Here is a 24020-nt window from a genome sequence, read left to right as displayed (position 1 = left end):
ATATATATATATATATATATATATATGTGTGTGTGTGTGTGTGTGTGTGTGTGTGTGTGTATGTATATTATTGTTATTATTATTATTATTATTATTATCAATTGCTAAGCTACAACCCTAGTTGGAAAGGCGGGATGCTATAAGCCCAGGGGCCCCAATAGGGAAAATAGCCCAGTGAGGAAAGGAAACAAAGGAAAATAAAATATTTCTAGAGCAGTAACAACATTAAAATAAATATTTCCTAAATAAACTATAAATACTTCAACAAAACAAGAGGAAGAGAAAATAGATAGAATAGTGTGCCCGAGTGTACCCTCAAGCAAGAGAACTCTAATCCACGACAGTGTAAGACCATGGTACAGAGGCTATGACACTACCCAAGACTAGATAACAATGGTTTGATTTTGGAATGTCCTTCTCCTAGAAGAGTTGATTACCATAGGTAAAGAGTCTCTTCTATCCTTATCAAGAGGAGAGTAGCCACTGAACAATTACAGTGTAGACTACTAGTTAACGCCTTGGGTGAAGAAGAATTGTTTGGTTATCACAGTGTTGTCAGTTGTATGAGGACAGAGGAGAATATGTAAAGAATAGGCCAGACTATTCGGTGTATGTGTAGGCAAAGGTAAAGAACCGTAACCAGAGAGAAGGATTCGATGTAGTACTGTCTGACCAGTCAAAGGACCCTATAACTCTCTAGCGGTAGTATCTCAACGGGTGGCTGGTGCCCTGGCCAACCTATCTCTCTCTCTCTCTCTCTCTCTCTCTCTCTCTCTATATATATGTATATATATATATATATATATATATATATATATATATATATATATATATATATAGGTTTTATTGTAGTGTATTACAGGGCAATGTAACCTAGGAAAACAACTACTTTTTCTTATAGAAAAAATTACGCTCACCTATAATATATATATATATATATATATATATATATATATATATATATATATATATATATATATATATATACATATATATATAAACATCTGTGTGTGTGTTTCAAGAATTGCCCCAATTATACCAAATGATGAAATCCACTTGTAACAGCGAATGTCATCAAAAGGTGATGAAATGGACATGCTGTGTTGTTGGCCAAGTTACGGCTGTCATTCACTCAGACTCTCAGAGTCTCTCAGTTGTCTATTATCTATAGTTACCGAAAAGAGATAAGACTTAATTAGACGAACTCCTGTGTTGTCGTGTGGTACGCAATGTTTTAATTCACCAAGTCTATAGCAACTAGTGTAATTTAATTTTATTTCGTGGAAAAATTGTTGGCGAAGGCTATTGGAACAGGTATGAGTAAATAAGTTAAGAAAGTTAGTTCATTGTTAAATGGCCTATAAATAGGATTTGATATCAAACGAACATCTGTGCTCTAGATATCAATGACAGATTGTGGAATGGTTCCAATTTAAGGGTTGTTTACTTGTATTATAATCTTTCCAACCCTAACCTAACCTAATGGCCCCCTAGCCAACTGTTGGACTCATCTTGGCCTTGAGCTGTTTCCATGGGTTCTTGGCCAATCAACTAAGGTTAGCTTTACTGTCCCCTGACCTTTGCGTATCCTACTCAATTCACCTTACCCTATAGGATGGTCACGGTGCCATCTGTGCACCTCAGAGTTCACTATAGACATCACTTGAAAGTCTTTGCAACCATCTATGGCTTTACTCACTAAGCACATTTGACCTCTTTTGTTCTTCCCTCGTGCTGTCCAACCTCTTCAACTTTTTCTTCATACTGCATCTGTGGTTTCTTTTATCCTGTAGAACACACACACTGAATGGTCTCCAAGCCCCATTGCCAGTCTATCTGTCCAAATTCATTGATCCTATCCAATCGTGCCACCTTGTGGCAACAACATTGAAAACTAGGTATAATACCAAATGATACTTTATTTGAAAAAGGTGATGTGGCTCACTTCTGAAAAATTACCCTGTATTTTCTAACCAAATATAGGGAAGATATATTTGAAATTTTTGTAATTGATTGGGACGGTCTGGGTGTAAAATTTCAAAAGTTATGACTGAAAAACCACATTTTAAAAGATAAATAAACACAAGAACACCACCTAACCTAAGGTTCCCCACCTAGCCTAACATAGGAGCTGTATCCTTACCTACTTACTTAACGGTGGGGATATGCCCACCCTGGAACTTCCACTAAACCCCTAAAAATTATGTTAACCCTCTGCTTCCCAACTGGTTTCACTTCTGACAATGTGACATCAAATTGTAATATTGGAGACTTTGTAGTTTGTTGGGACAGGCCTGGAACCGCCAGAAAATCCAGTAAAAAATTTCCAAAATTGGCTCTTTTTCACAGAATGGAATAGTATTTACTAGTTTTGTAAATGCTTGTCCCAACAAACTACATACTAGGACAGGTGGAGCCTTTTTAGTTTGTTGAGACAGGCCTGGAGCTGCCATAAAATCGAGTAAAAAATGCTTTTTAATGACCTAACCTGCAATCCCCCAAACACTGTCGCTATCATACAAACACCACAAACCCACCTAACCTAACTTAGTAGTTCCCAGGTCACAACCCCTAGCCGGGGGGACCCCTTTCGTAAGTCTCTCCTACACAAAAAAAAGCTAAGGGCAGCACTCTCAATTATATCTTTAAAATTATATCGAATCATAGTAAAGAACATCTTCCCCATAAGGAATAACGATTTGGCTAGTAATAAGAAAGATATCGCCTGTCCCAACAGACTACATTCTACCCGTAATATTTCGCAAGTCGTAAAACAAACTTCATAATATCGTATTTCAGACAAAGATATACAACATTTTCCCCTCAAAGAAAATGGATATAACTTGTAATAAGAATTGGAAACGGCTTTTAGGGTGGGGAAAACACGAAAAATTATTGGTTTGCACTAATAAGGATATAAACACAAGGTAACCTGTTGGACAATGGTATGAAAGTAGTTTCATATTAAGAACACTTTTTTAAAGGAAATTTACATGGGGTCGTCTTTTACATGATAATATATGATACGTATAATTTTTATCATTTGCTCAATTGGTCTTGTGCAACCATGGCCCATTTTGCTCACAATTAAACATTATTGGCAGGTTTATATGGCACTAGCAAGGGGTACAGAGATGTGCTACAAATGCCAACCATTTGGGATTTTTTTGGTGACTTTTTTTTTTCTTTTTTTTTTTCTTTTTTTTTTACTTTTAAATAATAAAAACAACTGTGTAGGGAACAGAGTACAATATTATGGGCTAAATATGTTACAAAATCAAAATAGATGAAATTACAATAATTTGCCAAAATAGATTAAATGCCCCTTTGAGGAAACATTCTCTTGCAACGGCAGTCATGATGGAGCTAAAGAGGAGGGATGGAAAAAATTGCTTTTGTAAAACATCTGGGAACTTATGACTTAAACTCTAGTTGTTCCGTAACCGAAATACAAACCACGCTATTTACATAGGGTATTACTTTCGGCGTAGCTGAAATGACGAGCCATTAGATTTTTAACGAGGGTTAACTACCCCCCCGCTAGTTAGCAGGGGGTAGGGAAGGGGTAGCTTGCTACCCCTCCCCCCCCCACACACTGGTGAGTTGTCTCACTTCACTTTTGGCTCGGACGAAGTACAGACGTTCTGTTTTCGTCCTCGTTAATGACAGCCTTAATTTGTTTTTTTGATTTTTCTAGTTCTGTGTGTTTGGAAGTTGGCCTCGACCGTTATCATCGCTATGCGCAAGTGCCCTGGACTCGCTGGCCGCCCTTGTGGGACCTTCATGTCAGCGGAGGACACCGATCCTCACACCCTTTGCCCGCAGTGCCGAGGTCAATGGTGTGAAAGGGAGAATACTTGTAGTGAGTGTAGGGAGTGGTCTGCCTCCCAGTGGAAGAAGTTCGGTCGTCGGCGTAAGAAGAAGTCCAAGAGAGACCGTTCTCCTTCAGGGGCAACCTTGAAGAAGGAAGGCTTTAAGGACTCCTCTTCCGCCGCCCGAACCTCCCCCGAAGCTCCCACTCGATCGGTCTCTCGTGAGAGACTGCCGAGTGGTAGCGCAGGCCCTAGTGGTGTTTCCCGACCTCGGGGTGCGGGAGAGGGCGTTGCCTCCCTTAGCGTGGCAGCTCCCTCTTCTCCTCCGGGGGAGGATATTTTGGATTTTAATGAATATGACCAAACTGTCTCTAATGATGATTTGTTCCAGCTTTGGGCTTCCTTGGGGCTTAAGGGCTCGCCCTCCAAGGAAGCCCTGTTTGACCTGATCCAGTTGGGGGCTGCGGTCAAACAGTCGCCGGTAATACCGGAGGTACTCCCTTCGGATATTGTCGACACTGTCTTGGCAGAGCCTTCCGACGGGTCTGGTCAAACCCTTGATGCTGCGCCTGTTGCGGACGTTGCTGAAGGCTCTCCTCCCCCCTCCGAACATCCTTCGAGGGGGGAGGGGAGTCCCACGGTCTCTCCTGCGGGCGGGTCTCCCCCTCGGGGAGCGCGCTGACAGAGACTCCTCTTCGGAGGACTGATGACTTGGACGCCCTTCCTCGAGGTCGTATTCGCCGTAAGGCCCGTCGGCCTCTCCGCAGCAGAGGACTTCCTTCTCCCTATAAGGGAGTTAGGAGGTGCCTCTTTGGTTCGTCCTCTCCTGCTCCTTCCCCTGAGAAGGAGCACCCCCGTCAGAAGCAGACCGTCGCACTAGCGTCCCTTGACCTCTCCGCAAATCGTTCGCGATCTCCTACGCCTGCCAGACCTTCCGACCTGCCTTCTCCGTTACTGGCTGCAGATGCTCTTTGGGCGCCTTCTCACCCTGTCATCCGACAGGCACCGATCCCTTCGGGGAAAAGGGACTCTACTCACGGTGTGGGTAAGTCCCTTGCACGTCAGGGTTCCCCTGCGCGCCCACCTGCACGTTCGCATGCAGTAGCGCACAAGCGCTCTCCAGAGTTACAGTCTTCGGACTTAACTCGCCAGCGCTCTCCTTCTCGCAGGTCTCCTGTGAAACAGCAGCGCCCTATGTTCCTGATGTGTGCAAGGCGCACCTACGTTCTCCTGAGCGCCCTCGTTCTCCTGTGCGCACCCGCGCTACTACACAGCCTGTTCCTGATGCGCACCCAACGCGCCAACGATCACCACCGCGTCCACGATCGCCAGATCTGGACTTAGGCAAGGGTTCCATCCCGTCGCCTCGCCCTCGCGCCCCTGCGCGCTCTTCTGCTCCTGCGCAACAGCGCACGCGCTCTCCAGAGCGCTCATGTAGAGCTCCTGTTCGCGAGCGTTCGCCTGCGCGTTCGTCTCCCTCCATCTCTTCAGATGTGCGTAGTAACCTTACTACGCGCCAACGATCTCCTGCGCGCCCACGCGATCACTCGCCTGTGCACAAACGCTCTCCTGAGCGCCAACGCCCTCTTAAGACTGATCGCCTCAGGTCTCCGACTCGCCCGCGCGATAAATCGCCTGTGCGCAGTCGTTCGCCTGTCCGTGGTACGCGCCGTCGTTCTCCGGAGTACACGCGACATCGCTCGCCAACGCGCCAGCGCTCTCCGCCTGGCAAACGCTCGCCAAGTCGCTCGGGACTTTACTCGCCCGAACATCGTCGTTCTCCTAGTTTTCAGCGCACCCCTTCACCTACGCGCCCACGCGCACCTTCACGTGCGCACCAACGCGTCCCTTCGCCTGCGCACCCGCGCGCCCACTCGCCAGCGTGCCCACGCGCCCTCTCGCCCGCGCGCGAACGCGCCCACGCGCATTCTTCTCCATGGGGCAATGCACCCGTGCTTCGGAAATTGCCCGCGCGCGATCCCTCGAATGCTATTTCGTGCGAGCGCCGCCGCGATCCCCATTCTCGCAGGGATCATCAGCGTGGCCAACTGATAGGGACGCGGACTTCCAGATCGGCCTCTGGATCGCCACCGTGCAAGCGTAGGATTACCTACCAGGATCAGGACCAGGAAGGATCTACGAAGAGGTCCATGCAACCGAAGGGTCATGAGATCCCCTTCCCTCCAGCAGGGATAACTGACACGGCGTCAGTTACCCGTCAGCCTTGGTTCTGTCACATAATGAACACAGTAGTTCAGGCTGTGAAGCCTGCCCTCGTTGATTTGGGACTTAAACCAACGGCAGACTCATCCCCGCTGAAGAGAAGGAGAAGAGTAGTCTTCGTGGTGACTTCTCCTCGGGAGAAGTTGGCTCCCAAGAGGTCTGTCAGGAAGGCTCCTTCTCCTTCACGATCGGTTTCTCCTTCTCCCGTGGACGAGGTTTTTCCGTCCTCAGGAGAGTCCAGCGAGGCAGGGGTGTCCCCCACGGCACCAATGGGAGGAACCCCTCCTCTTAGGAGAAGAACTTCTCGTGAGGAAGCTCCCTTCCGGACCTCTTTGCTGGAGTCCTGTATTCCTCCTAGGAGGGAACCCAAGGACTCCAAGACGATTCCTAAATCGTCATCCAGGATCCGTCCAGAGCCAACCAGACCCCGGGAGGACGTCCACGTGTCTCCCCAAGATGAGCCTTTGGGGACCGGAGACTTAGCTGCCAGTCCGCAAGGAGGAGACCAGTTTGAGTCAGAACACGCTTTCTGGCAGGTCCTAGGCTTGATGAGACAACTCAACAAGTTTAGGGACCCGGAGACTGCCCCTCGTGAGGGCAAGGACACAGTGCTAGACCAAGTCTACGGCACCCAGAAACCCCCTAAGTCCAGCGCAGCTTTGCCTTGGTCCAAAGGGGTGAAAGGGGCCAGGGACAGGGTCGAAGCCCAGCTCTCCGAGCTCGCCTCCTCTGGTCGTTCTTCTGCCCGGTACAAACTCCTCCCGCCTCTTCGAGTACATCAGAGGAGGTACTTTGAGATCATGGGGGAGTCCAGTATGGCTCTTCCACTTCACCATCCTGTGGAAGAGCTGACCAGGGGAACTCCTCTCGAGAAGCTCTCCGCTCGGCAGGTGACGTTCTCGGCGTGGAGATCCTGAACCTAGAGAAGGTCGCGAAGAGTGCCATGCAGGCCACTTCGTGGCTGGACGTTTAGCTGGGATCTCCGGACATCCTATTGCGCTCTGAGGATCTGTCCAAGGAGAGCAATAGGATGGCCTTGGAGACCTTCCTCCTCTCGGGCACGCGTTCGATCGAGTTCCTCGCTCAACAGGTTACTAACCTGTGGGCTAACACGATCCTCAAGCGTCGCGACGCAGTGACCGAGAGGTTCCATCCGAAGGTCCCCGCCGTGGATGTCTGCAGGCTCAGGCACTCCTCCATCACTGGGAGAGATCTGCTTGAGCCCAAGGAGATAGAACGAACAGCTGAGAGGTGGAGGAGATCGAATCAGGATTCTCTCCTCCAGAGGGCCTTTACATCTCGGGCCCTACAAGCCTCCAGCGCCTCAACAGCAACAGCAGCCTCGCAAGACACCGAAGCAGGCTCCGGCAGCTAAGACAGGGGTGTCTAAGCCGCAGCCCTTTCAAACTAAGGACAGAAGGCGCGGCAAGTCTTCTAGGGGAGGAAAGAATCCTAGGGGCAGCGGCCGAGGCTGCAAGCGCTAGGATCCGCAATCCCCCCGTGTATCCACCTGTGGGGGGATGCCTAAAAAGTTGCGTGCACAGGTGGTAGCAACTTGGGGCCGATTCTTGGACGGTCTCTGTGATCGGCCAAGGTTATCGCATCCCATTCACGACATCTCCACCTCCCCTGACAGCGAATCCAGTGTCGCTGAACTCCTATGCCATGGGATCGGCAAAGGGTTTAGCCCTTCGGGCAGAAGTTGAGATCATGCTCAAGAAGGATGCTCTCCAGGAGGTCGACGACGGCTCCCCAGGCTTCTTCAGTCGACTCTTTCTTGTAAAGAAGGCGTCTGGAGGCTGGAGACCGGTCATTGATCTCTCAGCCCTGAACAAGTTTGTCAAACAAACTTCGTTCAGCATGGAGACAGCGGACATGGTCAGACTTGCAGTGAGACCGCAAGACTTCATGTGCACACTGGATCTGAAGGACGCGTACTTCCAGATCCCAATCCATCCGTCTTCCAGGAAGTACTTGAGATTGTGCCTAGACAGCAAGATCTACCAGTTCAACGTGCTGTGTTTCGGTCTCTCCACAGCACCTCAGGTGTTCACCAGAGTGTTCACACTGATTTCGTCTTGGGGGCACAGGAACGGCATACGTCTCCTCCGTTATCTAGACGACTGGCTGATCCTGGCAGACTCGGAGTCGACCCTTCTTCGACACCGGGACAGGCTTCTGGAGGTTTGCCAAGATCTGGGGATCATGGTAAATCTCGAGAAGTCCTCTCTGCTTCTGACGCAACGACTGGTATATCTAGGCATGATATTAGACACCGATCTCCACAAAGCCTTTCCATCAGACGACAGGATAGCAAGGCTGAGGAGGGTCGCAGAACCTTTCCTCAGGCGGGAAGAGCTTCCAGCCCAATCATGGTTACGTCTACTAGGCCACCTTTCCTCCTTGGCACGTCTAGTCCCGAACGGCCGCCTCGGGATAAGATCCCTGCAATGGCGGTTAAAGTCCCGGTGGAATCAAGGCTCCGATTCTCCGGAGTTTCTGGTTCCTATAGGATCCACGGAACTGACGGACCATCGGTGGTGGCTGAACGACGTGAACCTTCGGAAGGGAGTGGATCTTCTTGTCCTCCCCCCGGATTTGACTCTGTTTTCGGACGCGTCAAAAGAAGGGTGGGGGGGGGGCCCAAATTCTGAACCAAAGTATCTCAGGCCTCTGGTCAGAATCAGAAAAGTACCTCCACATCAACCTGCTAGAAATGAAAGCCGTTTTCCTGGCCCTTCACCCCCCAGATGCTGAAGCCTTGATGAGGATGGGGGCCTTAGGGATCAGCAGCTGGGATCTAATGAACAGTGGGAACTACTTCCCACTGGACCTCGGTGCTCAGCTGTTGATCCAACTAAATCAGTCAGCACTTTCTCTTTTACTTTTGGTTATTTCTTTTATCTCCCATCTCTTCCTTTTGGGCTCGATATTGTTGACGACTTTGGCATGTTCGATTATACTTTGGATGCTGCTTTGGATTTGGCACAGTGTGGGATGGACGGCATTCCATCTCAACCTGTGTCAATTTAGATGCCATCACCCTCTGGCAGACCCCATTGGGTGCAGACCAAGTCTGTTAAGAGTCGGGCTCCAGTGATCCGGTTTTAAGTCACCCATATTTGCGGGTAATGGGTGACGCCAGGCATTGGAGTCGATGGTGGGAGGGGCTAACTACCCCCACTGACCAGTGTACACCCACCTAAAGAGAGGCAGCCCTTCTCTAATAGAGGACTGGTCCCCGCTGAAGCCTCTTCTCGTGTTGGGCCACATGGGATAGGAGGACTGACATCCTCCGATAAGAGGTAGATAACCCAGCTTGCTCATAACAAAAAAACCCACCCCTCTGTTGACGACCTGGAAAATACAAACATGGACCTCGGCACAGACAGCTCCAACTCGGGTTCTAACATAGTAACGTTGGAACCTTAGATTCGTTATGGATATACATGTAATGATAAGAAAACACTAGAGAAGAAGAGAGAGAGTGTGAGAAATGATGATAGTACCCAAAGATATAGAAAAATAGAAGTATTACTTGGTCACTATGAAGTAGTGAATTATGAAAAATATTTTTATCTTAGAATTTGAAAACGGAAGAAATGAGCGTTTAAATGTTTTCAAAGCTAACACAGAAATAGTCAATTTATGTGGAGGGCAGCCAAAAATTTTACCCCAAGGAAATGGAAGTCTCTTGATAGAGACACTATCCCCATTACAAGGTGAAAGGCTAAAAACACTGACAACATTGGATGGTCAATGTGTAAAATGCATTTCGCACCCTACTTTCAACCAGAGTAGAGGTGTGATATATGCTCCAGAATTGCTAGATATAGAGGAAAAAGAAATTGAGGATGAACTGAAAAGTCAAGGAGTAGTTAAAGTAGTCAGAATGAGAAAGAGAGTTGGAGAACAACGTATTCCTCTTGCTACTTTGATTATAACATTTGATCAATGTAGATTACCAAATGTGATTAAGGCTGGTTGGCTATCGTTGAAGGTGAAACCTTATATCCCTTCACCATTGCGATGTTATCATTGCCAAATGTATTTCCATTTAAGCCAGAAATGCAAAGAAAAAGTAAATAATATGCCAGCTGTTTGTGCCAACTGTGGAAAAAGTAGCCATGGAGTATGCAGAGAAAACCCTAATTGCATACATTGTGGGGAAGCACACCCAGCTACATCTAAAAGTTGCATTAAGTTTATTTTTGAAAAAGAAATTCAGGCCATTAGGACCATGGAAAGGGTTACTTTTAAAGAGGCTCGTAAAAGAGCTCTTGAAAAGCAGATAAGACCAGGGCAACCTTTTTCAATGGTTCTGAAGAAAAACTTGCTAAACCACACTGACGGAAATTATATCTCTACTTATAATATGAAGAAACAAATGTAAGTAGTTAAAGAGGTTGAAAGTCCCATTGAAAATTTATATCCAGAAATTGTAGAAAAAAACAAAACAGATACTTAAAGATCTGAAAGTTATTCAAAAGCCAACTACTCAGATTCTAAACAATAGTACAAACCTCTCTCAGGCCGTGTCCTTGCCTGATCTGATGGAGGCTCCACTTGAAACTAATTTACCTGGTGAACCTGTAGTGGGGAAGGTGCAAAAACCTGACAGATCACAACCTTTTAATCGAAAAAGAGAGAGACCATCTCTCTCGCCTCTTACCATAAGAAACATTAAAGTCACGACTTCAAATAAATATGATATCTTGTCTGCTGATGTTTCTGATCAACTAGAAGGCAAATTGAACCAATCAGAAATTCAAGTTGAGGTCCACCATCCTCCTCAACAATTAGATCAAAAGGACACAAAGAAAAAGAACACAAAACCCACTATATCAAGATCCTCTCTAGAGATACCAGCGGGAAATATTGTTAGATCAAATATTGCTATTGGGAAGACTTCACCTAAGGTGTCTTCCAAAAAATAAATCATAGTTTTTTTCCTCCATTCTGCAATGGAATTGCCAGGGTTTAAGGGCGAAATATGAAGAACTGAAGCTCCTCATACGTGAGCACTCCCCTATAACTGTATGTCTACAAAAAAGCAAGCTCGATGCTAATACTCCTTGTCCTCGAGAGTATGTTAGCTATAGAACACCATATGATCAACGAGCAGGGAGCCATGGGGGAAGTCTTATATACGTTCGTCGAGATGTTCCCCATATATCTTTGTCCATCTGTACCCCTCTGCAGGCAGTGGTTGTACAGATTGATATAGGGAGAAAATACACAATCTGTTCTCTTTACTTGCCTCCAAATGATAACATCTCGTATGATAATATAGTAGAGGTGATTAAACAACTCCCACAACCTTTTCTCTTACTAGGAGATCTTGATAGTAGACATCCTTTATGGGGTGATGTTTTGGCAAACGCAAAAGGTAATATTATATCATCAATTTTGGAGAATGAAGATGTCGGCCTCCTTAATACAGGAGACCCCACACATTTTCATGTACAGACAGGTACCTTGTCCTGCATTGACCTATCAGTTGCAAGCTCTATCTGTCTTCTCGATTTTAATTGGAGAACATTAGATGATTGGCATACTAGTGATCATGCACCAATCATTATAAACACCAACAATGGTCCACCTTTACAAAGATCGCCTCGATGGAATCTTGATAAGGCGGACTGGAATAGATTTCGGGAGTTAAGTGAAATTGAAGGAAATGCAGAACAGTTTGAAAGTGTTGATGATGCCATAGACTTACTTAATGGAACTCTTCACACAGCAGGAGTGAATTCCATTCCCAAAACAACAGGGATATTCAGACGACGACCAGTCCCCTGGTGGTCATCAGAACTAACTGCCCTGCACAGAGCCACAAGAAAGTCTTTAACTCGATTGCGCATGCGCCGTACTGAGGAGAATTTAGTCATATACAAGAAATGTAGAGCACAGTTCCGCCGTGCCATGAAAGAAGCTAGGCGCCAGTCTTGAATGTCATTTGTTTCCTCCATTAACAGTAGAACACCAACATCATCTGTGTGGAAGAAAGTAAAAAAGATAGCAGGCAAATTCACCCCAAACCCACCACCAGTGTTAAAGATAAATGGCCAGTATATGACTGAAGCAACCGAAGTTAGCAATGCCCTGGCTGACCATTTTTCAAATGTATCGTGCAAGTGTGAAGCAGCTCCTGGTCACCAGTATAGGAGCATTGAAGAAAAGAAAGTTTTAAACTTCACAACAAGAAAGCAAGAGTCATACAATTCTCCTTTTACTGAAAGAGAATTTGATTCTGCTCTTTCTACGTGTAATGATACAGCCCCTGGACCCGATGGAATTCCATATGCAATGATTAAACATGTATCTTTTAATACAAAGTTATTTATTTTAAGCATTTTTAATAGAATATGTCATGATCATAGTTATCCAAGTGTTTGGGATCTAGCCATTATTTTAGCCTTTTTAAAACCCGGTAAGGACAAGTTTTTAGCAGCAAACTACCGACCTATTGTATTGACATCTTGTTTATGTAAAATCATGGAGAAGATGGTCAATGCAAGACTGATTTGGTACCTTGAAAAGAAGAATATTTTATCACCCATTCAATGTGGATTCAGGAAAATGCACTCAACGACTGATGTGCTGATACGACTCGAGTCCTCCATTTGTGAAGCCTTTGCTTCCAAACAGCACCATGTGACAGTCTTTTTTGATCTTGAAAAGGCATATGATACCACATGGAGATACGGTATACTTCAAAGAATCCATGAGTGCGGATTGAGAGGAGAGCTACCACTATTCATCCAGTCATTTCTTTTACATAGAGTTTTCCAAGTGAGAGTTGGGGAAGCTCTATCACAGAGTAAATGCCAGGAGGAAGGCGTTCCTCAGGGGAGTGTGCTGAGTGTAACCTTTTTTGCACTAGCAATTAATGGGATATCCTCAGTCATTCCCCGGGATGTTCTCGCAACATTATTTGTGGATGATCTCTCCATATCATTTGCTGGGGCCAGAATGGCAATGGTTGAGAGAAAAATCCAACTCTCTATTGATAAAATTATCCATTGGGATGATATGAATGGATTTAAGTTCTCGACAAGTAAAACTACAGTTGTCCATTTCTGTCGTATACGGGGAGTACATCCAGACCCGGATATATACATCAAAGGTCAACGGATCCCATGTGCAAGTGAAGCTAAATTTTTAGGGTTGATATTTGATTGTAGGCTTACATGGGTTTCTCACTTAAAAGCATTAAAAGCTAAATTTGATGAAGCTATGAATCTTTTAAAAGTATTGTCCCATACATCATGGGGGGCAGACCGCAATACAATTTTAAAATTATACAAGGCCTTGATATTTTCCAAAATTAGTTATGGATGCAAAATATACTCGTCAGCAACCCCAAGCCGGTTAAAAATATTAGATTCAATACATCATGCTAGCATTAGATTGTCCACAGGAGCCTTTAGAACTTCGCCTATCACAAGTCTCCTTGTTGATGCTGGGGAGTTGCCTCTAGACCTTTACCGAATGTCCTCTATTATTTGGTATTGGTTTAGATTGCAAAGACTCCCTAATTCTTCTGCCTTTCAGACTGCAAGCCTTGTAAGACACTCAACCTACTTTGAGCTGCACCCAAAATCTCCTCAACCTTTTGGGTTTCGGGTGAAACAATTATTAAACAATCTGGATTTAATTAGAATTAATGTGCTTCCATTCAAGGTATCATCAATGCCTCCATGGAAATTACCTGACATATCTTTTTGTAAATACTTTATTGGAGTTAAGAAGAATATGACTGACTTAGAATCCAGGTCTCTTTTCATGGAACATGTCGAAGAACATAGGGGATCGACTTTTATATATACTGATGGCTCCAAATCTGATGCTGGCATTGGATTTGGAGTACATAGTAATGATTTTAATTGTAGAGGTGCACTTCCTCTAACAGCTTCCATATTTACTGCCGAACTGTATGGCATACTAACCGCTATTGAGAAAATAGCTTTGGAAAAGGAGGGTAATTTTACCATTTTTAGTGATGCAAGGAGTGTTCTTCAAGCTTTACAAGTTTTTAATTCTAGTAACCGTCTAGTTTTAAAGATTTTAGAATGGGTTTTTATTATTGGACGGAGAGGTATAACAGTTCCATTTTGTTGGGTTCCAGCACATGTAGGTGTGTCTGGGAATGAGAAGGCCGATTTACTGGCAAAGAATGCGGCATCCGAGTTGCTACTAAGGAAGCATCCCATTCCCTGTAATGATATCCTACCTTACATCAAGAAATTGGTTTGTAATAAATGGCAACATCACTGGGATAGTCAAGATGGCAATAAAATGAGGGAAGTAAAAAATATCATATCACTTTGGAGGTATAACATGATACCCCGAAAATGGGAGACGACTCTTTGTCGCCTCCAAATTGGTCACACACGGTTGACACACGAGTTTCTGCTGAAGGGCCAACACCAACCGTATTGCGAGGACTGTTTAGTACCTTTAACAGTGAGGCATTTGTTGACCGAATGCCCTAATTTTACTAACTTAAGAATTAGATATCTGTTTGAGGCTCGAGGTGAGGATGGCAGGTTCATCCTTGCCAAGATTCTTGGACATGATGTGTCCTACTATGCGAGTGGAATTTTTAGATTTATTTCAGAAGCAGGTCTTCTGAAAGCTATTTAACTATTGTAATGACTTCTTAACTTTTATGGTTTTAATTGAATTCTCTTTTATTTTTCATATATAATAAATGCTATGGGCATCAATGACCTTAGATGTCAGGATGCCAGAAAACTTTCAATCAATCAATCAATCAATCTTGGCCCTTCAACAGTTCCAACGGACCCTGGCGGGCCACTCCATAGTGGTGATGAGCGACAACACCACAGTAGTGGCTTACATCAACAAGCAGGGAGGTACTGTACCTTTCCTCAACAGCTATCCCATCTTGCAGTAGAGATTCTGAGATGGTCCGAAATCCACTCGATAACACTTTCGGCTCGCTTCATTCCTGGCAAGAGGAATGTGCTCGCCGACAGTCTGAGCAGAGCGACGCAGATAGTGAGTACCGAGTGGTCTTTGGATCCTCAGATAGCCAACAAAGTCCTGACTTTGTGGGGTTCCCCGACAGTCGATCTGTTCGCGACAGCCTTGAATTTCAAGCTGCCCCTGTACTGCTCTCCAGTCCCGGACCCCAAGGCTCTCTGGCAAGATGCTTTTCAGCAGAGGTGGGACAACATCGACGTTTACGCCTTCCCACCATTCTGTCTGATGAGAAGGGTGCTCAACAAGACCAGACTATCGGTCAATCTCTCCATGACTCTAATAGCTCCGCTATGGCATCACGCGGAATGGTTCCCGGACCTTCTGCAGCTCCTGACAGAGCTTCCGAGAGAACTCCCCCCACGACACAAGCTACTCAGACAACCACACTGCAACATTTTCCACAAAGCCGTAGCCTCGCTTCGGCTTCACGCCTGGAGACTATCCAGCGTCTCCTTATGGAGACAGGATTTTCACAACAGGTTGTGGTCAGGATGTCTCGCCACCTGCGCAAGTCCTCTATCGGAGTCTACCAGGCGAAGTGGAAAGTCTTCTGTGGTTGGTGTCGTGGGAGGGGTATCTCTCCACTCGATGCCACTATTCCAGCAATAGCGGAGTTCCTCGTGTATTTACGGGAGGAAATGCGCCTCTCGGTTCCGGCGGTGAAAGGCTATCACTCAGCCTTAAGCCTGGCTTTTAGGCTGAAAGGAGTGGACATTTCCTCTTCGTTAGAACTTTCCCTACTCATACGCAGCTATGAGCTTACCTGCCCTCAGTCAGAAGTAAGACCTCCTCCTTGGAACGTGGTTCAGGTCCTCAGGGCTCTGAAGAGAGCTCCGTTTGAACCATTACACTAGGTGTCTGATCACCACCTGTCTTGGAAGACGGCTTTCCTGCTCGCTTTGGCCTTGGCCAAGCGAGTCAGTGAACTTCATGGTCTTTCTTACGACGTCGCCCATTCAAGGGGATGGGGGGAGGTAATGTTCAGGTTCATCCCTGAGTTTGTTGCCAAGACTCAGAACCCTTGGGTGTCGGACCCTAGGTTCGACTCCTTCGGGGAAACGAGTCTTCGTTCTGTAACAAGTGACCCAGACCATCTGTTACTTTGCCCAGTGAGGAGTCTGAGGCATTACTTGAAAAGAACAGCTGCAGTCCGTCCTCATGTGCAAGCGTTATTCGTAAGCACAGGAAGGATGAAGAGGAGGGTCACCAAGAACACCATCTTGGCCTGGATTCCGAAGGTTATTCAGCACGCCTTGAATCCTGACCCTCCTCCGTCACGTCGCCCTAGAGCGCACGATGTCAGGGGCATCGCTATGTCCCTGGCCTTCAAGAGAAATTTCTCTGTGACGCAGGTCTTGCAAGCTGGGGTCTGGAAGCGTAAAACGACCTTCACAGCCCACTACCTGCAGGACGTGACCCACAGGAGCCTCGATACCTTCTCTATTGGCCCTGTGGTGGCTGCACAACAGCTGGTCTAACCTCAGGCTCGTTAATGGACAGGTAGCAGAAGGTTGGGGGCATTGTTACCCGGTTTTAGTCTGCGTGATTGAAAGAGTATGTCTGGCCCTTACTTCTTTCTTCATTCTCCCCTCCCTTGGGGAAAGCAGCATCCTGGTCTCTGCATAGCTGACCTCAACCTCTGCAGGTAAACCATGCTCCCTTGTGCTCCTAGTATTAGCTGTAATACTGTTTGCGTCCCCCATACCCTGACGAGGTGGTATTGGGAACGTCCTAGCCTAGATTTCTATCTAAAGAACTCCAGGTCAACTTCCTAGGACAAGTCACAACTTCCTCCACACACAAACTTATGTAGGCCGCACATTCGTAGCAAGCAACGAAAAGTGCGAGGTGCAGGGACCCCCTTTCTCGAGTGCTGCTCACTCGGATTTCGGGTCCCCGGGTAAAGCCAAAGCCAGTAAGGCTGGGGACTTTCCGCCCTTCCTAAGGGGTAAGTCACCCTATGTAAATAGCGTGGTTTGTATTTCGGTTACGGAACAAATGACAAATTCGGAGACAATTTGTATTTTTCCTAACCATTCAAACCTTAGCTATTTACACATATTTGCCCGCCAGCCCTGTCCCCCAAGTCAAGTCCTACCTCTAAGTGAAGTGAGACAACTCACCAGTGTGTGGGGGGGAGGGGTAGCAAGCTACCCCTTCCCTACCCCCTGCTAACTAGCGGGGGTTAGTTAACCCTTGTTAAAAATCTAATGGCTCGTCATTTCAGCTACGCCGAAAGTAATACCTTATGTAAATAGCTAAGGTTTGTATGGTTAAGAAAAATACAAATTATCTCCGAATTTGTCATATTGGTTAGAAAAGCCACCTAATGATTACATTATATGAGAAAACAGAAAAGCTCCCTCAAGCACTCGCAAACAACGCCTGCAGAAAACCCACCATGAGTCTCCCAAAAGTAGACAATGGTCTTAGATAATGTCAGTGCTGTTCACTTTGTAATCGGTTTTACAGAAAAACTTGCCAGAAATGGCTATCCCATGTCCATTTCTAATTCAGTAGTGGATTTCAGTTTGGCTGGAAACTGACATCATATACAGTATTTACTAAATATGCATACTTTATATGCTAACATAAGGCCATATGCTATGATATATCTTGATTACTAGAGCCTTAAAATACCTTGAGACAGGTAACAAAAAATAGCATATGAAGACATAATGTAAAACTGTAGGGTGTAGAGCATTGGTGGGGTGGTTAGATAGCAGGCAGCTCAGAACTGGCAAGTAGAATGGAATACTAGTTGTCATTGGGGTTCAAGTTTGAAGCATCCAACTAAGTAAAGTCAAGTTAAGTTGGTTGCTTTAGATTTATTATGGAATACTGATACACCCGAACATACCAAAGTTATGGGTTCACGGTGCTTCTTCACTAGTCAAGCAGGATGCCGTGCCTAAGTTAGGTTAGTTTATATTTGGATGAGTTCTTTTGAACTACCAATGTTACAGCTGATCATATCTGTCCATTCCCAGTTAAGTCAATATTTTGTTTCAGAAGATATGAAGAACTTCAAAAAGGACATAGACCAAACAAAATGGGTAATATTCACCTTTGCATCACTTGCTGCGACTGGTGCAATACAGTAGACAGTTGGTGATGTATACTAACCATTGTCCTGTAAATAGAAATCTTCAGGCCAAGCTGGAGTGCCCATTGAATCTTCAACTAGATAAGAGTGGTAGTTAGTGGGAAGTAGGGGGGAGGAGCCCCTTAAATACCTGATCGTATCATGTCACTTTTTTCTTTAGCTGCAAAGAGTAAGGACACTTATTGCTGTTATTCCCAACTGTGATGTTTTTTTCGCTTGTGATAAGTGTTTTATTTTGTGTTTGTTCCTACACAAATACAATTATTCATCTTTTAATAAGATAACTTTAGCGATGGATGTATTTTTGCCGAGTCATCTTCTTGTGATAAGCGCAAGTCGAGATCTTCTCTTGGAGTTTGTCAAGATGAAGAAGGCTGAAAAGTATTCTTTGCTATTGGAGCTGGTAACACCAAAATTGATTCTGAAGCAGCTCTTTACATTAACTCCTGTTCTTCCACCACTCCTTTACCTGTTGTGTGTACTGTATATTGGAATCCTCTATTTGTTCCGTAACTGGAATACAAACCACGCTATTAATGGGGGTATTACTTTCGGGGTAGCTGAAATGGCGAGCCGTTAATTTTTAACAAGGGTTAACTACCCCCGCCACTAGAAAAGGCTTAGGTAATAATCCCTCCCAAAACTACTATATCTATAGCACCATGCTCAATGCTACAAGGAATGAGTGCCATCTTGGAGCCCTGTAATAGTAGGGGAGGAAGGGTAACCTTGATAACGGCTCCCCTTCAATTTCGCCACTCTTTCCCCTCAAAGCGAAAACGCTATTCGGGGTGAAGATTGCCATGTGTCGTATCAAGATATACGTCCCCTGATATTATGCGATATCCTTAAGAAAAATTTTAAGGATACTCGTGCCAGGAGTTAGAATTCTGGAGACCTATGGTCAATTCTCTGGGAGTATCACTGTAGCCAAATATCTCTTAGAAAGCTGTGTATAGGAAGCTTCCATCAGGACGATAGGGCTTGAGCCCAAAAAAATTTAGCGAGGGTTAACTACCCATTCCGGTAGTTAGCGGGTGTAGGGGGGTTAGCTTGCTACCGCTCCCACTTACAACCTTCAAGTCAGGCGTGGACATAGATCGTCACATCCTTTGTCCCGCCTGCAGAGGTCAACGGTGTGATAGTGGTAATAAGTGTTGTGAGTGACGTGTGGTCTGCCTCCCACTGGGAAAGGTTTGGACGCCGGCGAAAGAAGTCAAAGCGGGATATATCTCCTTCGAAGGTTTCTTCGAAAGGGAAAATACCCTAGACTTCTTCCGCATCCCGACCTTCCTCCGAAGCTCCTGCTCGTTCGGTCTCTTCCGAGAGACTGTCAAGTAGTAGCGTAAAACCTTTAATCCTTGGGGCTTCCGGGTCCACCCTTCAAGGACTCTTTGCTGCAATTCATCATTTGTGGTGCTAGTGTACAGCCTTCGTTGACTTTGGAGTTAGATCCTCTGTCGTGCGTCGATGTTGTGGTGTCTGAGGTGTCTTCTGTGGCCGCTGCCGACGTCTGCCCCCGCATCTTTAGACTCTCCAGCTGTTGCTGCCGACTGAGTTTCCCCCATTCCTGTTTATTCTTTGAGGGGGAAACTGAGCCCTTCTTCTGTCTCTCCGGCAAGTGTTTCTCTTTGGAGGAGGAGTTCACTCATAGAGACTCCTCTGCGTAGGACTGCTGCTTCTAAAGGTCAGCTTGCTGATGCCTCAGCCCCCAGAGGACGTATTCTTTCCTGCAGAGCTCATTCACTGCTTTGCCATACAGGTTGCCCTTCACCATCGGTGAAAAGTCGCCGCTTCGGCTTTTCAGCCTCATCTTTGCAGCCATCCCCCGCAGAGGACCCTCCGTTTCAGTTGTCTTCTGGCCATCGACCTTCGTCCGTTCCTGGACCTTCTCCTGACGACGCTGCCACTAGTCCTCGGACTTCGGCCCTGGTTTCTTTTGTGGATCGTTCATGATCCCCGTCGGAGGATGCTCACCCTTCTAAAAGGCACATCCCTGTTCCAGACCATCCTGCATGCCGACCTGCTGACCTGCCTTCTCCGTTCCTGTTTCATGTTCCTCGTCTGCCTACTCGTGTTGCACCTCCGAAGCGTTTGGCTGTGCGCCAACGCTCTCTAGCATGCCAGCATTCTTCAGTGCACCAGCGCTCAACAGCATCACGTCAGTGCCATCCAGCCCTTCAACGCTTCCTAGAGCGTCATTGCTCCAGTGCATCAGCGCTCTCCGGTGCATCAATGTTTGCTTGGTCTTCAAGGCCTTCCAACGCCCCAATAATCTCCCGATCTCCAGCGCTTTCTCGACGTTCCAGAGACCAGCATTTGCCAAACACCTTCGCTCGCCAGTGCAACAGTGCTCTCCAGCTCTTCAGTGCTCCCCTGCACAGTTGCGCTCTCCTACACATCAGTCCTCTCAGGCACAGCTACGTTCTCCGGCTCGCAAACACTCTCCTGTGTGTAAGTGCTCTCCAACTTGTAAGCGCTCTCCTGCGCACCAACGCTCTCCTGCGCACCAGTGCTCTTCTGTGCGCCAGCACACTCCAGCTCGCCAGCGCTCACCTGCGCAACTGTGTTTAATTGCGCACCAGTGCTCTCCTACTCAACGCCTTACTGTGCGCAAGCGCTCTCCGGCTAGCCAGTGCCCACCGGCGCTCTCCTGAGCACGTGCGCCAAGACCTAGAGCTAGTTCCCCCGGCTTCAAGACAATCTTACAGCCAATAGCAACATGGTAGTTTTTTGACAGGTTAGCGTTGCCCCATTCCCCTCCCCGCAAATGCATTACAGCGCGACCGCTGGGGAAAGGGGAAGGAGTCTCTACAGAAGGGTTCTGGATCCCGAAGATTCCATCTTCGAAGGCGTACCCACCACCGCAATCATCGGTAGAGACTCCTCGCAGGGAACCTTCAGTCTCTTTCCCTTCAGGGGATCTTTCTGACAGTGTATTGGTTAGCAAGCAGCCCTGGTTCAGTGCCATGGTCAGAGCAGTGGTGCAAGCCTTCGGGCCTAAAGTGTCATCTCGCTCTTCAGAAACCTCCCATCCAACGTCCCCAGGAGACCTACTGCGAGGAACTTCGGCTTCTTCTCCCCTGAAGAGGAAAAGAGAGTCTCAGACGTGGTTACATCCCTTGAAGTGAAACTGACTCCTGTTAGGCCCTTTAGGCCTGTCCTTCGAGGCCTGTCCTTCCTGTCTCTCCCGCTGGACATTCTCCTACCTCACCTCTGTCGAGGGAGTCGCTTAAGGTACGGACTTCCTCCCTTCCTCTCGCATGGAGAGTTCTCCACCACCAACGGAAGTCAGCAGAGACAATTCCAACCGCCCTTTGATGCTTGAGTCCTACCTCCTTCCTCAGAAGGAATCGAAGGACTCAAAGACTTCCAAAGTCCACTTCAAGGACATCCAGGCCTGCAGGAACCACCAGTCTCTTCAGGGATGGCCGCGACTCAACCTGAGGGGAGCTCTCTGGGGTTAAAGAAGGAGACTTTGCTGCTGGTCCCACTTTGGAGGGGGACTCTTATTAAGGTACTCAACTGGTTTACCGACCCAGAGATACCCCCACGAAAGTTCAAAGAGACAGTTTTAGATTGTGTCTTTGGCACTCAGAAGCCCTGTAAGACCAGTGTAGCCTTGCCCTGGTCTCAAGGGCTAAAGGGTGCCCGGGCTAAGATCGCCCAACAGCTCTCTAAGTTCTCCTCCCAATGTTCTGGCTCTACCACGAAGCTTCTCCCTCCTCCATGCGTCCAGCAGAGGATATACTTTGAGATCTTGGACGAGCCTTGTCCAGCTCTTCCTCTCCATCACTCTATGGAAGAGCTCACCAAGGTAGTCTCTCTAGAGAGGCTCTCCAGCCATCAGGTCTCGTTCTCAGCAACTGAAATCCTCAACCAGGAGAAGTTACGAAGTATGCCATGCAGGCTACTTAGTGGCTTGATGTTTGGTTAGGGACCTTGGAAATCCTGGTGCGAACCGAGCCTTTCTCCGAGGAACGTACCAGGAAAGCTATGGGAACTTTCCTTCTCTTAGGCACTCTCTCCATCGAGTTTCTCGTCCATCAAGTCTCGAACATATAGGCGAACACCATCCTGAAATGTCAAGATGCTGTGTCTGAGAGATTCTATCAGCAGGTCCCTAATGCCGAGATCGCCAAGCTCAGGAACTCCTCTCTAGAGGGATCCTCTTTGTTCGAGCCAAAGGACATGGAATATGCTGCTGAGAGATGGAGGCAGTCTAACCAGGACTCCCTCCATAAGGTTTTGTCATCCAAGACCTATAAACCTCCAGCTCTCAGCAGTCCCGTCCAGCTAAGACCTCAACGAATAAGACAGTAATGAAGACTGGTGTCTAAGAAGCCCTTTCCAACTAAGGACGGGAAAGGCACAAAGTCCTCCAGGAGAGAAAAATATCCTAGAGGGAGCGGCCGAGGCTGCAAATGCTAGGATAGTTACTCCCCCTGCTTGTCCATCAATAGGGGGATTCCCACAAAGTTGCTGGGACGAGTGGAAGCTACTCGGGGCCGAACCCTGGACAATCTCCATTATTCGTTCAGGGTATCGCGTCCAGTTCATAACATCTCTCCCTCTCCTGATCAGAAATCCAGTGTCAACAGACTCCTTTGTAATGGGATCAGCAAAGGGGCTAGCCCTCCGGGCAGAAGTCCAGACCATCTTGAAGAAGGGCACTCTTCAAAGGTCCTCGACGAGTCTCCAGGCTTCTTCAGTCGAATCTTTCTTGTGGAAAAGGCCTCTGGAGGCTGGAGACCAGTCATCAACCTCTCAGCTCTAATTATTTTGTGTCAAACAAGCTGTTCAGTATGGAGACGGCAGACACGACCAGACAAGCGGTAAGACCACAGGACTTCATGTGCACTCTGGACCTAAAGGACACGTACTTCCAGATCCCAGTCCATCTGTCTTCAAGGAAATATTTAAGATTCAGTCTAGAGAACAGGAAATATCAGTTCAAGGTACTGTGCTTCTGTCTTTCCACAGCACATCAAGTCTTCACCAGAGTGCTTGCCCTAATGTCATCTTGGGCAGACAGGATTGGCATCCGTCTCCTTTGTTATCTGGATGACTGGGTAATCCTAGAGGACTCTGTGCCAACCCTTCTTCAACACCGAGACAAACTTCTGAGGTATTGCTAAGATCTGGGAATCATGGTAAACCTCGAGAAGCCCTCCCTACTTCCTACGCAGAGACTGGTATACCTAAGCATGATGATAGACACCAATCTCCACAAAGCCTTCCCATCAGACGACATAATATTGAGGCTGAGAAAGGCCGCAAGACCCTTTCTCTGACGAGAAGAACTTCCATCCCGTACGTGGCTACGGACATCTGGATCCCTATGGGATAAGCGGAACAGACAGACCTTGAATAGTGGGTGTCAGCCGAGAACCTACGAAAGGGAGTGGACCTTCTCGTCTTCCCCCCAGATTTGATGCTGTTCTCAAATGCTTTAAATAAAGGGTGGAGGACCCAAGTGCTGCACCACACGACCTCAGGCTTCTGGCCAGAGTTAGGAGAATACCTCCATATAAATCTCCTAGAGATGAAGGCAGTCTTTCTGGCCCTTCAACAGTTCTACCAGCTCCTGGCGGGCCACTCAGTGGTGGTGATGAGCGACAACACCACAATAGTGGCTTACATCAGCAAACAAGGAGGTACTTTTTGCAGCCCCTGTCCCATCTAGCATTGGAGATACTGGGATGGGCTGAGGTTCACTCAATACCACTATCAGCACGCTTCATTTCAGGCAAATGGAATGTGCTCGCCGACAACCTGAGCAGAGCATCTCAGATAGTGAGTACCGAGTGGTATTGGGATCATCTAGTAGCCAACAAAGTCCTGACTTTGTGGGGTTCTCCAACTTT

At 46.9% G+C, this 24020-nt stretch overlaps 1 protein-coding gene across 2 annotated transcripts in view; it reads left to right on the top strand.

The window, feature by feature from the left end:
* Positions 1-1160: 1160 nt before the first annotated feature.
* LOC137631137 (tRNA endonuclease ANKZF1-like) overlaps positions 1161-24020 on the top strand; it is a 406209-nt gene continuing 383349 nt past the window's right edge. Inside the window, exon 1 of one of the 2 annotated variants that reach the window (XM_068362804.1) lies at positions 1161-1314. The gene's annotated coding sequence lies outside the window, so the exon portion shown is untranslated. The remainder of the gene's footprint in view (positions 1315-24020) is intronic. The other variant, XM_068362805.1, reaches the window with a different exon arrangement.

The sequence above is a fragment of the Palaemon carinicauda genome, chromosome 39 (assembly GCF_036898095.1).
Source record: "Palaemon carinicauda isolate YSFRI2023 chromosome 39, ASM3689809v2, whole genome shotgun sequence".
Taxonomy (NCBI): domain Eukaryota; kingdom Metazoa; phylum Arthropoda; class Malacostraca; order Decapoda; family Palaemonidae; genus Palaemon; species Palaemon carinicauda.
This window is presented reverse-complemented; position numbering and strand designations above follow the sequence as displayed.